The following is a 14,318-nucleotide window of genomic DNA, read 5'->3' on the forward strand; positions in this document are numbered from 1 at the left end:
TTTAGTTATCATATAGGTTCAATGTATTTCCACTTGTGTGTATAGCATCTAACCCTATTCTCCTCTGCATACATAATTTTACAAAACTGGACTCAGACCACATATATTATTTGTCTGCTTTATTCCCACTTAATATTGAAAATCTTTCTATGTCATTCAACAAAAATCATTTTTAATGGCTACATGTATGATCCTGTTATTTGGAGTCACAGTAATTTACTAACAAATCTCCTTTGTTGTATGTTTAAGTTATTTTTAAAAATCAGTATCACCTACTTATCCATGGCAATTCCATTAGGATAAAGTCTCTGAAATAAAACTTGTAGGTCTAACACAGGCTCTCCTTTAAGAATTTTTTTATTCTAATTCATATTTTACAATTCTTTTAACATTGTTCAAAGGTGCTGACATATTAGATAAAGAAATCTTTGGTAACATAAGTGTTACCTTCTCTGGAGACAGCCATATAGTCCTTTAAGATGACATGAAAGTGTGTAAAAGTGAGACTGAAGTTTCTGTAGCCTAGATGTTTCCCCCTCTTTGGGGAAAATTTAAAATGACATATGGGCAAGATGACAGTTCAGCTGTAGCTTTTGAAAATATTTTCTCGCCAAATGTTAACGTCCAATAAGTGAACATATTCCTTGTTAGATCAAAGAACTCAACACAGGAAGAATACAAGCTTGGGTATTCCCTCAACCTCCATTCATCAGCTAAGACTTTTCCTATACCCCTGGCTGCTTCGGGAAAATATGATCACCTAAATGATCCTGCCCCTCTACCTCCTACTGGAAGTACTCCTTATTCCCAATGAGACGCAAGATAACATTCTTCCTAAGGGAAGGCAGAAGAAGGAAACATATTCGTTAAGCAAGTCTTATGAGTGTCTTCCTAAGTACCTCACATCCAGTATTTCAATAACCCCTTGCAAATATGCATACAATTCTCTAGACTGCTCACGTCTTTATGCAGAAAAGAAGGATGCTATCTATGTCTTTCTAATTCATCTTAGGTGACACCTGGCACAACTAAGTATTTTACTGAGAGATAAGTAGTAAGTATCGGACTTACTTGCTTTCATTTGGCTTACAGTAAAACAGAAAATACTCTATTAAAAGCAGTCCTCAGAACTTCCCTGGGTGGCTCAGTGGTAAAGAATCCACCTCTTAATGCAGGAGACACAGGTTCAATCCCTGATCAGGAATGATTCCACATGCCACAGAACAACTAAGCCTGTGCGCTACAACTATTGAGCCTGTACTCTGGAGCCCAGGAACTGCAATTACGGAGCCTTTGCTCTGAAACTACTGAAGCCTGTGCGCCCTAGAGCCTGTACTCAGCAGCAAGAGAACCCACACATCACAATTACAGAGTAGCCCCTGCTTGCTGCAACTAGACAAAAGCCCACACAGCAACAAAGACCCAGCTAGCCAATACATTAGAAAGCTCATAAATAAGTAAAGTTATTTTTAAAAAAGTAGTACTCAGACCAATGCATGATATAGGACAAACCTTTAATACACTACTTTTAAGTACATGAAAGTCATCTTCTGACAGATGAACTGGGAATTTTTTCAAGTTTCCTTAGTGTGCTACTGCTAAGTCACTTCAGTCATGTCCGACTCTGTGTGACCCCATAGACGGCAGCCCACCAGGCTCCCCCGTCCCTGGGATTCTCCAGGCAAGAACACTGGAGTGGGTTGCCATTTCCTTCTCCTTAGCGTAACCTTATAAAATTCTTACTTTCAAAAGTGTCTGACACTTGATACTTGTTGAAAAGTCTAAGATACATCACTACAGTGATTTAGGAGATTATCCTAAAGCCCACCTTTTGAATACATCATCAGAGTGTAACGTAGCAAGAAGAGCACTGCCCTTAGCGGGCAGCCATTGCTGTGCCTCATTGCTGCCCCCCCTCCACTCTGTCACTAGGCAACAGGTCTAGCAAGGCCCTTGATCAGTGCCTCAGTGGGCTCCACCCACAAGCAACCAACTATCAGTGAGACACCCTGTTAGTTGTCCTGCTCAGCTATTGGTCAGCACCGCATGGGCTCTGCCCAGCTGCCCAGCTGCCACCCCCGAGGGAGCCAAACACCCAACACAACTGGCCTTCAGTCTCCTCAAGCCAAGCCGAATGGCGAGACCAGGTCTCACAGACTGCAACCCGTGCAGCGGAGATTTATGGGAACATCATTACCTGACCCTGCAATGACTCAAGAGCAAAAGATCCGGCATCAAGAAGTTTGCAACAACTAACCACACCCCTCCCTCACGTTTTGCTCTTAAAGGGGCTTGCTGAAAGCTTTCTGTAACATTGGGGTTCTTAGTGCATGAGCCACCCATCTCCTTGTATGAACCTGTAATAAAACGTTTTTCTGGTCCTGTCTCCACACACCGCCTTCCACCTTTAGGAGTGTTTGGGGAGAAAGAACACACACGGAAATTAGAAAGGAAGAGAGGGGCATCCCCGTGAGCCAGTCTTTAATAATCCACCTTCCAATGCAGGGGATGCTGGTTCGATCCCTGGTCAGGAACTAAGATCCCACATACCACAGGGCGACTAAGCCTGCATGCCACAACTAAGACCTGATGAAGCCACATAAATTAAAAAAAGAAAAAAAGGAGAGAAGAAACCAGAAGGACGATGTCAGGTAGTGTGCCTGTTCTGATAGAGCCTCGGTTGTTTACTTTTGCCTTTAGTGCTTGTGCTTCTGGTGTCATTTCCAAAAAATCCTTGTCAAGACAGATGTCAAGGAGCTTTTTCTGCAAGGAAAATTTTGAGAGACGCTGGAGGGGTCGAGGGCGCTGTCCTGTTTCCCCACTAGGGGGCGGGCTTGGTCACTAATTGATTGCAGTGTTTTTCCCACTTGTGCAGACACAAGCTCAGAATCCTTCCCAGCAAACCATTCTAGTCCTTTGCTACCAATTCATGGGAGTTGATGCTCAAGATGAAATCTTCTGCTCATCTTGGCTTAGCCATAATATACATTCTATTGAGGCCAGTTCTCTTACAATGCCTTTGATGGATGATTCAAGACTTCCACATTTGCCTCCAACTTTTCTCTCTAACTCTATAAACAATGACATGCCATCAAATGGAATGCTTTCTGGTGCTCAATAAAGCCTTCACTGTTTTTGTATTACTGTGTAAGTCTTTGGAAGTCTCCAGAATTGCTCCCATCTCAATAACATTCCAGCATCCTTCAGCCAGCGTTTAAGAGCTGCTTCTGCAGCAAAGTCTTCTAACCATTTAGGCCTCACAGAATTTTATGTGATAACTTGATTTAAATGAGAGAAGGCAATAACAACTCACTCTAGTACTCTTGCATGGAAAATCCCATGGACAGAGGAGCCTGGTAGGCGGCAGTCCATGGGGTCACGAAGAGTCGGACACGACTGAGTGACTTCACTTTCACTTTTCACTTTCATGCATTGGAGAACGAAATGGCAACCCACTCCAGTGTTCTTGCCTGGAGAATCCCAGGGACGGCGGAGCCTAGTGGGCTGCTGTCTATGGGGTCACACAGAGTCGGACACGACTGAAGCAATTTAGCAGCAGCAGCAGTGTTTTGCCACCAAGATTTCTTCCTTGGTTAGTGCTTTTTGTTTCCTATTTAAGAAACCATGTTTGCCCCCAATTTACCTAAGTATCAATAAAAATGCTAAAAAATCAGAGTTGACAACTAATACATTTTTGACACCCAGGAAACAGGTCTGCTAGGAAAAATATTGTAAAGTGGGGAGCAGCGAGGAGCCTGCTAAGGAGACGCTCAGGTCACAATTGTCAGAACTATATTGATCACTTGGTCGAAAAATTTAGCCCATGTGTAGATGGAGATGGTATGTTTGGGATGTTCAATGACGTTTTCCTGAACTATAGGTAATTTGTAGCAATAACAGAAAGTCGAAGCAAAAGGAGGTAGAATGGACAACTGCTGCTGTGCTGTGCTCAAGTGTGTTTGACTCTTGGCAACCCCATGGACTACAGCCAGCCAGGCTTCTCTGTCCATGGAATTTCACAGGCAAAAATACTGGAGTGGGTTGCCATTTATTTCTCTGGGGATCTTCCCAACCCAGGGATCAAACCCATGTCCCATGTGTCTCCCGCACTGGCAGGAAGATTCTTTACCACTGAGCCACACTAGGTGCCATTTCCTCAAGAGGCTCTATGACTATGAAGAACATATTGGGCCACAGAGCAAGGACTAACTCCCAACAGCTAGTGGACTCAGTATAGTCAGCCACTTGCTTACATAAACAAGTTTTACTGGAACATATATTGTCTATGACTGCCTTTGCACCTTAACAAGAGTTGAGGAGTTGAGGCAGAGACTGTACTGCCCACAATGCTGAAAATATTTACCATCTAGCCCTTTAAAAAAGTTAGAAATCTCTCCTAGAGAACATTATTGTAGCTGTGCATCCCATTTCCTGGGATCCTTGAGACTCGCCATATGGTAGAAACTGCTGATGGTGTGCTAGTAATCCCTGGACAAAATACAGGCACCCACTGAGGTGTCTTTTGGCTATTTGAAATGTTTCAATGCTTTGCATGAGATATAATTTAAATGACAAGAATCTAAAATAGAGCAAGGGATTATCCCTGGTCTTGCTCTCTACTCTAAGAATATTTGCACATTTGTTGCTTTGAATTGTCTTTGTTAGAGACAAGAGAATGAAAACCCAAATGAAAACGAGAAACTTATAAATGGCTGTAGACATTGTCAGTCATTTGGGGATAATTAGAGAAGTAGATGTGACCTTGAGGGAAAGGACCATATTCATGGACACAGGATACATTCATGGTACCTGAGTCCAGACAGCATTTGGTGTTGATCCTCTTAGAAGGGGGGATGTTCAAGTCTCTGCTCTGCTCAGTCCTCAAAAGCAGCTCACAAATTAAAAAGAGAGACCTCTGCATTGAACAGCTAAGAAACCAGAACAGGTCATTGATTGTACTATCTTGATTAGGATACAAAGGAATTTAAAAAATTTTTTTTGATTGATGTCTGCCCCTGAGCATCCTAGATCTTGCATTCATTGACTCATCCAACAACACTGTTTATGTTGCTCCAATCTGGCAAGATGAATACTTCCCCTGATCCTCGGACCATGACGAGAGACTATGGATAAGGGTGGGGACCAGGGCTCCCAGGAGGACCTGTCATTTCTGTGCTGATGGAAGGTAAGTGACTTCACTGAGGACAGACTTCCTTGGAGTTTTCTTCCTCTCAGAACCCACACAGATGCAGAATGATTGCATCTGTTGGTGCTGCTGCTGTCATTAGCAGAGGCATCCGGGGCTACGATCTCTTTTCATCATCCCATTGCTCATCAGTGACCTTTCTTTCCCTATATTTTGTTTCACTTTTTTTCTGAAGTTAAAAGAAACAAATGAGTTTCTTTTTCTCAGGTTTCTTATGACCTTCTCAGCCACAGATCCTCTCCATATTTTCAAACATTAGGCAAGCTGTCACTTTCACATTTCTGTGGAAATCACTCACAGGACCCACTCCTCTCTCCGCTGGTTGCTTTCCAGGTGGCTGCAAAGTAGCAGACATTTCTGTCCCTTCCCCCCCATCAGGGTTCTTCCTCCACCTCCCTTAATTAAGGTTTTAAAAAATATTTATTTGACTACATCAAATATTTAAAATATTTATTTATTTATACTTATTTATCTAGTTGTATCATATGGGATCTTTCTTTGTGGCACACTGACTCTCTAGTTGCAATGCCTAGGGTTAGTTGCCCCAGAGCATGCAGGATCTTAGTTCCCCATCCAGGGATCAAACCCACGTCCTCTGCATTGTGGGGTGGATTCTTATTGTATGAACATTCTCTCACACTGGGTCCCGTGTCTCCTAACTTCTATTTTTTATTCACTTGGGTTTACTCCTAATTTTGACGGGACAATTCCTCTCAGCTTCCTGAAGAAGAGGGCATGGAAAGGAAATTTTTATTTACATGTATAAAAGTATATTCTTTCCTCATATTTAAATAATTATTTGGCTATGTTTAGAATTCTAGGTGAGAAACTAGTATTTCTGAAGGAATTTCTCCACTGTCTCCTAGCTTTCAGTAGTTGTTACTGAGAGGTCCAATAACATGTGGATACTCTCTTACCTTAATCCTTTTTCCCCTAGAACTTGTAGAATTCTCCTTGTCACCAGTATGTTCTAAAAGTTTACAGTCACATAGTTGAGAACGATTTACTTTTATCCATTTGGAAACATACCGCTCAGCTCAGGGAAATTTCATTGAATTTTTCTTGAAAAATTTTTCTTCCTTTCATTTTCTTTGTCCTCTCTTCCTAGAACTCTTTTTGGTTAGACAATGGTCCTCATAGTCTGATTCTCTAATTTTTAAATTTTATATACGCTATTTTCCTTTTGTAGTCTGTTTTTCTATTTGAAAGAAATGTTTTCTGTTTTGTTCTAATCTTTCTTTTGAGTTTTTCCACTCAGTTGTTGCTTTCATTTCCAAGAGTCCCTCCAAGTTCTTTAAATGCTCGCCTTTCTTCATAGCATTTGATTTCATTTTATGGATGCAATGTCTCCTCCAATATCTGAATTTATTGATGGTAGTTTGTTGTTGCTGCCTTAACTCTTCTCCCTTCAAATCACTTGTGTTTGGCCACTGTCCTCTATGTTTGGGGCTTTCTTAAACTATCTGGGGATCCTTTGATTCCAATTCAGAATTAAGAGTGGAATACTAACAAACTGGCCGGAAGCATGTGTGTAGGCTAGATGACTGGGCTTCCTTATGAGGTGATTTCATTGCACCGTTTTACTGAGCTCACGCTGAGACCATGATCTTGAGGCTTCTTCCCTGGACTTCCCTGATTTCCTTCATCGGTTCAGTTCAGTCCCTCAGTCGTGTCCAACTCTTTGCGAGCCCATGGGCTGCAGCACACCAGGATTCCCTGTCCATCAACCAACTCCCAGAGCCTGCTCAAACTCATGTCCATCGAGTCAGTGATGCCATCCAACCATCTCATCCTCCATAACTGTCTTCTAATCTCTTGCCTGGAGGGAATAGTCTGGATGCAGCATCTGACTCGGGAAGAAGATATGGTCTCAAAATTCGATATGCAAACATAAACTTAGCACTCTTGTTTTCAGTATAGTATCCCAGAGTTTCAACTGTGCCTGTAACCCCAGTCCAGGCCCCTTCCTTTCATCTTCTATCTAGGATAAACCTACCGTCTTCTACATAAATTGGGGAGTGGGGGTTGCAGAGACTACAGGGAGAGTCTTTAGGTACAGATTCTTCTTAAGCTTTTCATCAGTCCTCCTGTTCTTACCTTCAGTTCATCCCTACACACACATACACATTTGACTGATTGGAACGGCAGTGTACTTGCTTTGTGATATTGTGTAAACAACTAGCTCTCTGAGTTTCACATCTGAAAATGGGGATACTGACCACCTACCTCCTGGGGCTGCTGTGAATATGTGTATGGCCTCATTTGATTAATATAACTTATTGTTACCCATAGAGATAACAGTACTAATAAATAACCTTTTCAGATGCTTTCTATGTGCCAGGCAATGTTACAGGCACTTTTTATGTATCTCATCTCATCCTCACAAAAAAGATGAGAAATTTAAGCTCAGAAAGGCTAAACAACTTGCACAATGTCACAAAAAGAATGCTGTAATTTCATCTGCCAATTAGTTCTCAGGTTCTGAGTCCTGATTTTTAAGTTTCCTTTCTTTTTGTAAGTCAGATTCCTGGCAAGAAACTGACGAACTCAAGCTGAGTCATTGAAGAAAGATGAATAAGGAAGTCCCTTGAGAGTTCCTTGGACTGCAAGGAGATTCAACCAGTCCATTCTAAAGGAAAACAGTCCTGAATATTCATTGGAAGGATGGACGCTGAAGCTGAAACCCCAATATTTTGGCCACCTGATGCAAAGAACTGACTCATTGGAAAAGACCCTGATGCTGGGAATGATTGAAAGCAGGAGGAGAAGGGGACAACAGAGGATGAGATGGTTGGATAGCATCACCAACTCAATGGACATGAGTTTGAGAAAGTTCCAGGAGTTGGTGATGGACAGGGAAGCCTGGCATGCTGCAGTCCATGTGGTCACAATTCTGCTTTATTGACTATGCCAAAGCCTTTGACTGTGTGGATCACAATAAACTGTGGAAAAATCTTCAAGAGATGGGAATACCAGACCAGCTGACCTGCCTCGTGAGAAACCTATATGCAGGTCAGGAAGCAGCAGTTAGGACTGGACATGGAACAACAGACTGGTTCCAAAAAGGAAAAGGAGTATGTCAAGGCAGTATATTGTCACCCTGCTTATTTAACTTGCATGCAGAGTACATCATGAGAAATGCTGGGCTGGATGAAGCACAAGCTGGAATCAAGCTTGCCAGGAGAAATATCAATAACCTCAGATATGCAGATGACACCACCCTATGGCAGAAAGTGAAAGAGAACTAAAAAGCCTCTTGATGAAGGTGAAAGAGGAGAGTGAAAAAGTTGGCTTAAAGCTCAACATTCAGAAAACGAAGATCACGGCATCCAGCCCCATCACTTCATGGCAAACAGATGGGGAAACAGTGGAAACAGTGTCAGACTTTACTTTTGGGGCTCCAAAATCACTACAGACGGTGACTGCAGCCATGAAATTAAAAGACGCTTACTCCTTGGAATGAAAGTTATGACCAACCTAGATATCATATTCAAAAGCAGAGACATTATTTTGCCAACAAAGGTCCATCTAGTCAAGGCTATGGTATTTCCAGTAGTCATGTATGGATGTGAGAGTTGGACTGTGAAGAAAGCTGAGCACCAAATAATTGATGCTTTTGAACTGTGGTGTTGGAGAAGACTCTTGAGAGTCCCTTGGACTGCAAGGAGATCCAACCAGTCCATTCTAAAGGAGATGAGTCCTGGGTGTTCTTTGGGAGGACTGATGCTAAAGCTGAAACTCCAATACTTTGGCCACCTCATGTGAAGAGTTGACTCATTGGAAAAGACTGTGATGCTGGGAGGGATTGGGGGCAGGAGGAGAAGGGGACAACAGAGGATGAGATGGCTGGATGGCATCACTGACTCGATGGACACGAATTTGAGTCAACTCTGGGAGCTGGTGGTGGACAGTGAGGCCTAGCATGCTGCAGTCCATGGGTTTGCAAAGAGCCGGACACGACCGAGTGACTGAACTGAACCGAGAAAGGGAATTGTAAACAAGCCAACTGATGGCATCTGTGGGCTTCAGGAGAGGAAAGTTCTGCAGTGTGGAAGCCCCAGAAGTAAATACTCAAGGATACCATTCCCTCTCTCTGAGATCGTGTTGTGTCTCCCTTTGGCCAAACCCCTTGGGAAGCCAGGGACTGTGGAGCTCCTTGTCTGATGGTGACAGTCAGGTGGAGAGGGATGCAGAGTGGAGCCATAGGGGCAAATAGAAACTATCATGTCCCAATTCCATGGACTCATAAGACCTACATTACTTAGTTTTCAGAAATGCATGCTCAAAAGCAAAAACTTAAAGGTTGAGGATAAAAACACAGAGAAGTAAATAAAGATGAAAAGTATCTTCATCAAATACTTTCATCAAAGTATTTCACCAAAAGTATATTTTGATGTCAAGTGAAAGTCACTCACTCATGTCTGACCCTTTGCGACCCTATGTCCATGGAATTCTCCAGGCCAGAGTACTGAAGTGGGTAGCCGTTCTCTTCTCCAGGATCTTCCCAACCCAGGGATTGAACCCAGGTCTCCAGCACTACAGGCAGGTTGTTTATCAGCTGAGCCACCAGGGAACATTTTGGTGTAGACCTTTCCTAAGAAGCAGACTTAGAGAATCACCCTCATGTATCACTACCAAATCTTCTGCCTGTGTAAATCTGTGCCTTCAGGCTGCCTTCCCTTCCATAATTTGGATGAATTATCCCTAGTATTCTTTTTTTTAAGTCAAGCATCATAGTTTTGTTCTAGTACACATCCCATTTCACCTGCTTAAAGACTCCTCTCCAGATTATCAGCTCTTTGGTATCCCAGTTTTCTATCTCTCTCATCAGCACATACACATTCATTAATTGACGTGAAAGCAAAGTCGCTCAGTCGTGTCTGACTCTTTGCGACCCCATAGACTGTAGCCTACCGGGCTCCTCTGTTCATGGGATTTTCCAGGCAATAGTACTGGAGTGGATTGCCATTTCCTTCTCCAGGGGATCTTCCCAACCCAGGGCTCGAACCCAGGTCTCCTGCATTGTAGACAGACGCTTTACTGTCTGAGCCACCAGGGAAGCCCATTACACTCATATCACCCAATTCAAAAGCAGTATCGCCTCAGTCCTCTCCAGTTTTACCCACCCAAGTTTCTGCTTTTACAGTGAAATTTAGAATTGTCTCCTTACTTCTTGTTTTCTTGTTTACTCACTCCAAACAAGCATTTGCTTCATCACTCTTGATTCCCACACAAAGTTACCAGTGACCAACATGTTGCCACTTTTCTGTCCTTGATGTGGTTCTTTCTCAAGAACTAATTCTACAACTTCCTCTTTGGAACTTCTTTTTTTAAACTGGTTCTTACAGCAGCATCACCTTCTGGTTTTCTTCCTTCCTCATTGGCCACTCCTTGCCTCTTCTGCGGTTTTTCATCCTCTATCCAGTTCCTCTGATTGTCACTGTGTACCAAGTCTTCATCTGGGCCAGCCCTCTCCTCTAAGTCTACAGTCTTTCTATAGGTAATGGCTTTCAGACCCAAGGCTTTCAGAACTACCTACATGCTCAGGAATTCCAGATTTATCACTCCAGCCTGGACCTTTGAACTCCTGACTCAAATATCTAGCTATTGCCTTATTAGTTCCACTTGGATATCTACTAGGCATCTCAATTTAATGATCTCAAAACAGAACTCTTAAATCTGCTCCCAAACTCCACTATTCTCCCATAAATCTGCTATTCCTGTTGTCTTCATCTCAATATCAGGGTCTATCAAGTTGCCCAGGTCAAAAATTCACTATAATCCCAATTTCTCTTTTTACCTTATACCATATACCATCAGTTCAGTTCAGCTCAGTCACTCAGTCATGTCCGACTCTTTGTGACCCCATGGACTGCAGCACACCAGGCTTCCCTGTCCACCACCAGCTCCCAGGGTTTATACAAATTCATGTCCATCGTGTTGGTGATGCCATACAACCATCTCATCCTCTGTCATCCCCTTCTCCTCCCACCTTCAATCTTTCCCAGCATCAGGGTCTTTTCCAGCGAGTCAGCTCTTCACATCAGGTGGCCAAAGTATTGGAGTTTCAGCTACAACATCAGTCCTTCCAATGAATATTCAGGACTGATTTCCTCTAGGATGGACTGGTTGGATCTCTTTGCAGTCCAAGGAAATCTCAAGAGTCTTCTCCAACACCACAGTTCAAAAGCATCGATTCTTTAGTGCTCAACTTTCTTCATAGTCCAACTCTCACATCCGTACATGACTAGTGGAAAAACCATAGCCTTACTAGATGGACTTTTGTTGGCAAAGTAATGTCTCTGCTTTTTAGTTTGCTGTCTAGGTTGGTCATAACTTTTCTCCCAAGGAGTAAGCGTCTTTTAATTTCATGGCTGCAGTCACCATCTGCAGTGATGTTGGAGCCAAAAAAAATAAAGTCAGCCACTGTTTCCACTGTTTCCCCATCTGTTTGCCATGAAGTGATGGGACTGGATGCCGTGATCTTAGTTTTCTGAATGTTGAGCTTTAAGCCAACTTTTTTACTCTCTTCTTTCACTTTCATCAAGCAGCTCTTTAGTTCTTTTTCACTTTCTGCCATAAGGGTGGTGTCATCTGCATATCTGAGGTTATTGATATTTCTCCTGGCAATCTTGATTCCAGCTTGTGCTTCATCCAGCCCAGCGTTTCTCATGATGTACTCTGCATGCAAGTTAAATAAGCAGGGTGACAATATACAGCCTTGACGTACTCCTTTTCCTATTTGGAACCAGTCTGTTGTTCCATATCCAGTCCTAACTGCTGCTTCCTGACCTGCATACAGATTTCTCAAGAGGCAGGTGAGGTGGTCTGGTATTCCCATCTCTTTCAGAATTTCCCACAGTTTATTGTGATCCACACAGTCAAAGGCTTTGGCATAGTCAATCAAGCAGAAATAGATGTTTTTCTGGAACTCTCTTGCTTTTTCCATGATCCAGCGGATGTTGGCAATTTGATCTCTGGTTCCTCTGCCTTTTCTAAAACCAGCTTGAGCATCTGGAATTCACAGTTCACATATTGTTGAAGCCTGGCTTGGAGAATTTTGAGCATTACTTTACTAGTGTGTGAGATGAGTGCAATTGTGCAGTAGTTTGAGCATACTTTGGCATTGCCTTTCTTTGGGACTGGAATGGAAACTGACCTTTTCCAGTCCTGTGGACACTGCTGAGTTTTCCAAATTTGCTGGCATATTGAGTGCAGCACTTTCACAGCATCATCTTTCAATATTTGAAATAGCTCCACTGGAATTCCATCACCTCCACTAGCTTTGTTCATAGTGATGCTTGCTAAGGCCCACTTGACTTCACATTTCAGGATGTCTGTCTCTAGGTGAGTGATCAAATCATCCTGATTATCTGATAGTACCATATAACATGGGGAACTATATTCAGTATCCTGCAATAACCTATTAATAAAAAATAATATGATATACATACATATATTATATATATAACTGAATCACTTTGCTGTATACCTGGAACTAACACAATATTAATTACCCCCCAAAAATGTGGGCTTTCAAGCTCGACTGCCTAGATACAAATTCTGCCTCTACCAGTTAATAAACTATATGACCTTGAACAAGTTATTTAATGCCCCATCTGGAGATACTAGCTCCTTCCCTACAGAGTTGTGAGGATTACATGAATTAATACAAGTGAAGTCCCTAGAACAGTACCTGGCATATAATTAGTGATCAATAGATGTTAACTCTTATTTTCGTTACCATTATCTATCTTCTTTCTCAAAGTTCTATTGTAGTTTACATTCAATAGAACACATGATATCCTGAATTTGTCTTAGTCATGGACTTTGAACATTTCCTCACACCAGTTAATGCACTTCTGCATGTTTAATAAATATTCTTGAAACGGCACCTGCCTTGGTGTGAAGAAGATACACTGTGAACTTTAGGAGGCGAAAGAATTCAAAATCAGTATAAAATAAATTAGATTTGAGTATAACATTAAAAATCCAGGCTCTTTAAAGCAGTGTCTGCTGTGCTGCAACAATAGCCAAGAACAGCACGGTGTGGCGGCCTCTTGCCTTGAGCTGAGGAACAAGGCTTGTGACATTCTGGCCATTGACAAGTTCCTGGCACCAGTCACCCTACCTGGCAGACGATGTCACCATCGCGGATGACAATGATTACTTCCTGTGTCTTCCTGCCGATACTAAGTTTGTGGCTTGGCTGGGAATGAAAAGTGGACACACAGTTCAGATGGAGGTACAGCTTGGATTACCCAAGAGTCCTTCAACAGAGATGAAACAGGCAGCAGGGCAGGGTTGAAGTGGAAGAAGTGGCCAGGCAGCTGAAGGAAGACCTATCCAGCATCATCCTGCTGTCTGAGGAGGAGTTCCAGATGCTCGTTGATGTCCTGTGTTTGGAGCTGGCTCAGGAACTCGGCCAAAGTCATGTGGCCGTCCAGGGGCTCCAGCAGGTGCTTGACCAGAAAGAAGCCTGTCATTCCAGGCAGCTCCTGAGAAGGAAGGTGGCATCTTGTTGAAGCAGCAAGAGTCCAGAGCTGACCTCAGGGACAAGAGGGACGCTGTTGACACGATTGTTAGAAAGAGCTCCTCCAAAGTGACACCTGCGAGCCAGATCTTCTTGGCGCTAAAGGAGGAACCTGCCCCAGAGCTGAGTTTGTCTAGTGAGGATCTGGAGGTGGACGAGCACCAGGGACCCTGACCTTTGCAGGGAGACACTTGTATCTAGTTTTTTTCACCTCTGCAAACCCTGAAGCATAGCTGCCAATTTGCCTATTATTATATGCAAAACTTCCCTTGTAGCTGAGTTGGTAAAGAATCTGCCTATAATGCAGGATACCCGGGTTCAATTCCTGGGTTGAAAAGATCCCCTGGAGAAGGAAATGGCAACCCACTCCAATATTCTTGCCTGGAGAATCCCATGAACTGTAGCCTGTCAGACTTCTCTGTCCATGGGGTCGCAAGAGTTGGACATGACTTAGCAACTAAGCCACCACCGTAACATTAAAAACAAAGATCATTATTTGAGCGCAGAGTGAATTTGTGAGCTATTCCTCTTCACTGATAAATATGCTTGTCTCCCTTGGATGGTCACTTGACAAAGCAA

General features: G+C 42.9%; 1 pseudogene; it reads left to right on the forward strand.

Moving 5' to 3' along the window:
- The first annotated feature begins 2,644 nt into the window (after positions 1 to 2,644).
- Positions 2,645 to 13,913, forward strand: LOC138070528 (DNA fragmentation factor subunit alpha pseudogene; annotated as a pseudogene).
- The last annotated feature ends 405 nt before the right edge of the window (positions 13,914 to 14,318 follow it).

This window comes from Capricornis sumatraensis, chromosome 23 (assembly GCF_032405125.1).
Source record: "Capricornis sumatraensis isolate serow.1 chromosome 23, serow.2, whole genome shotgun sequence".
Lineage (NCBI taxonomy): Eukaryota > Metazoa > Chordata > Mammalia > Artiodactyla > Bovidae > Capricornis > Capricornis sumatraensis.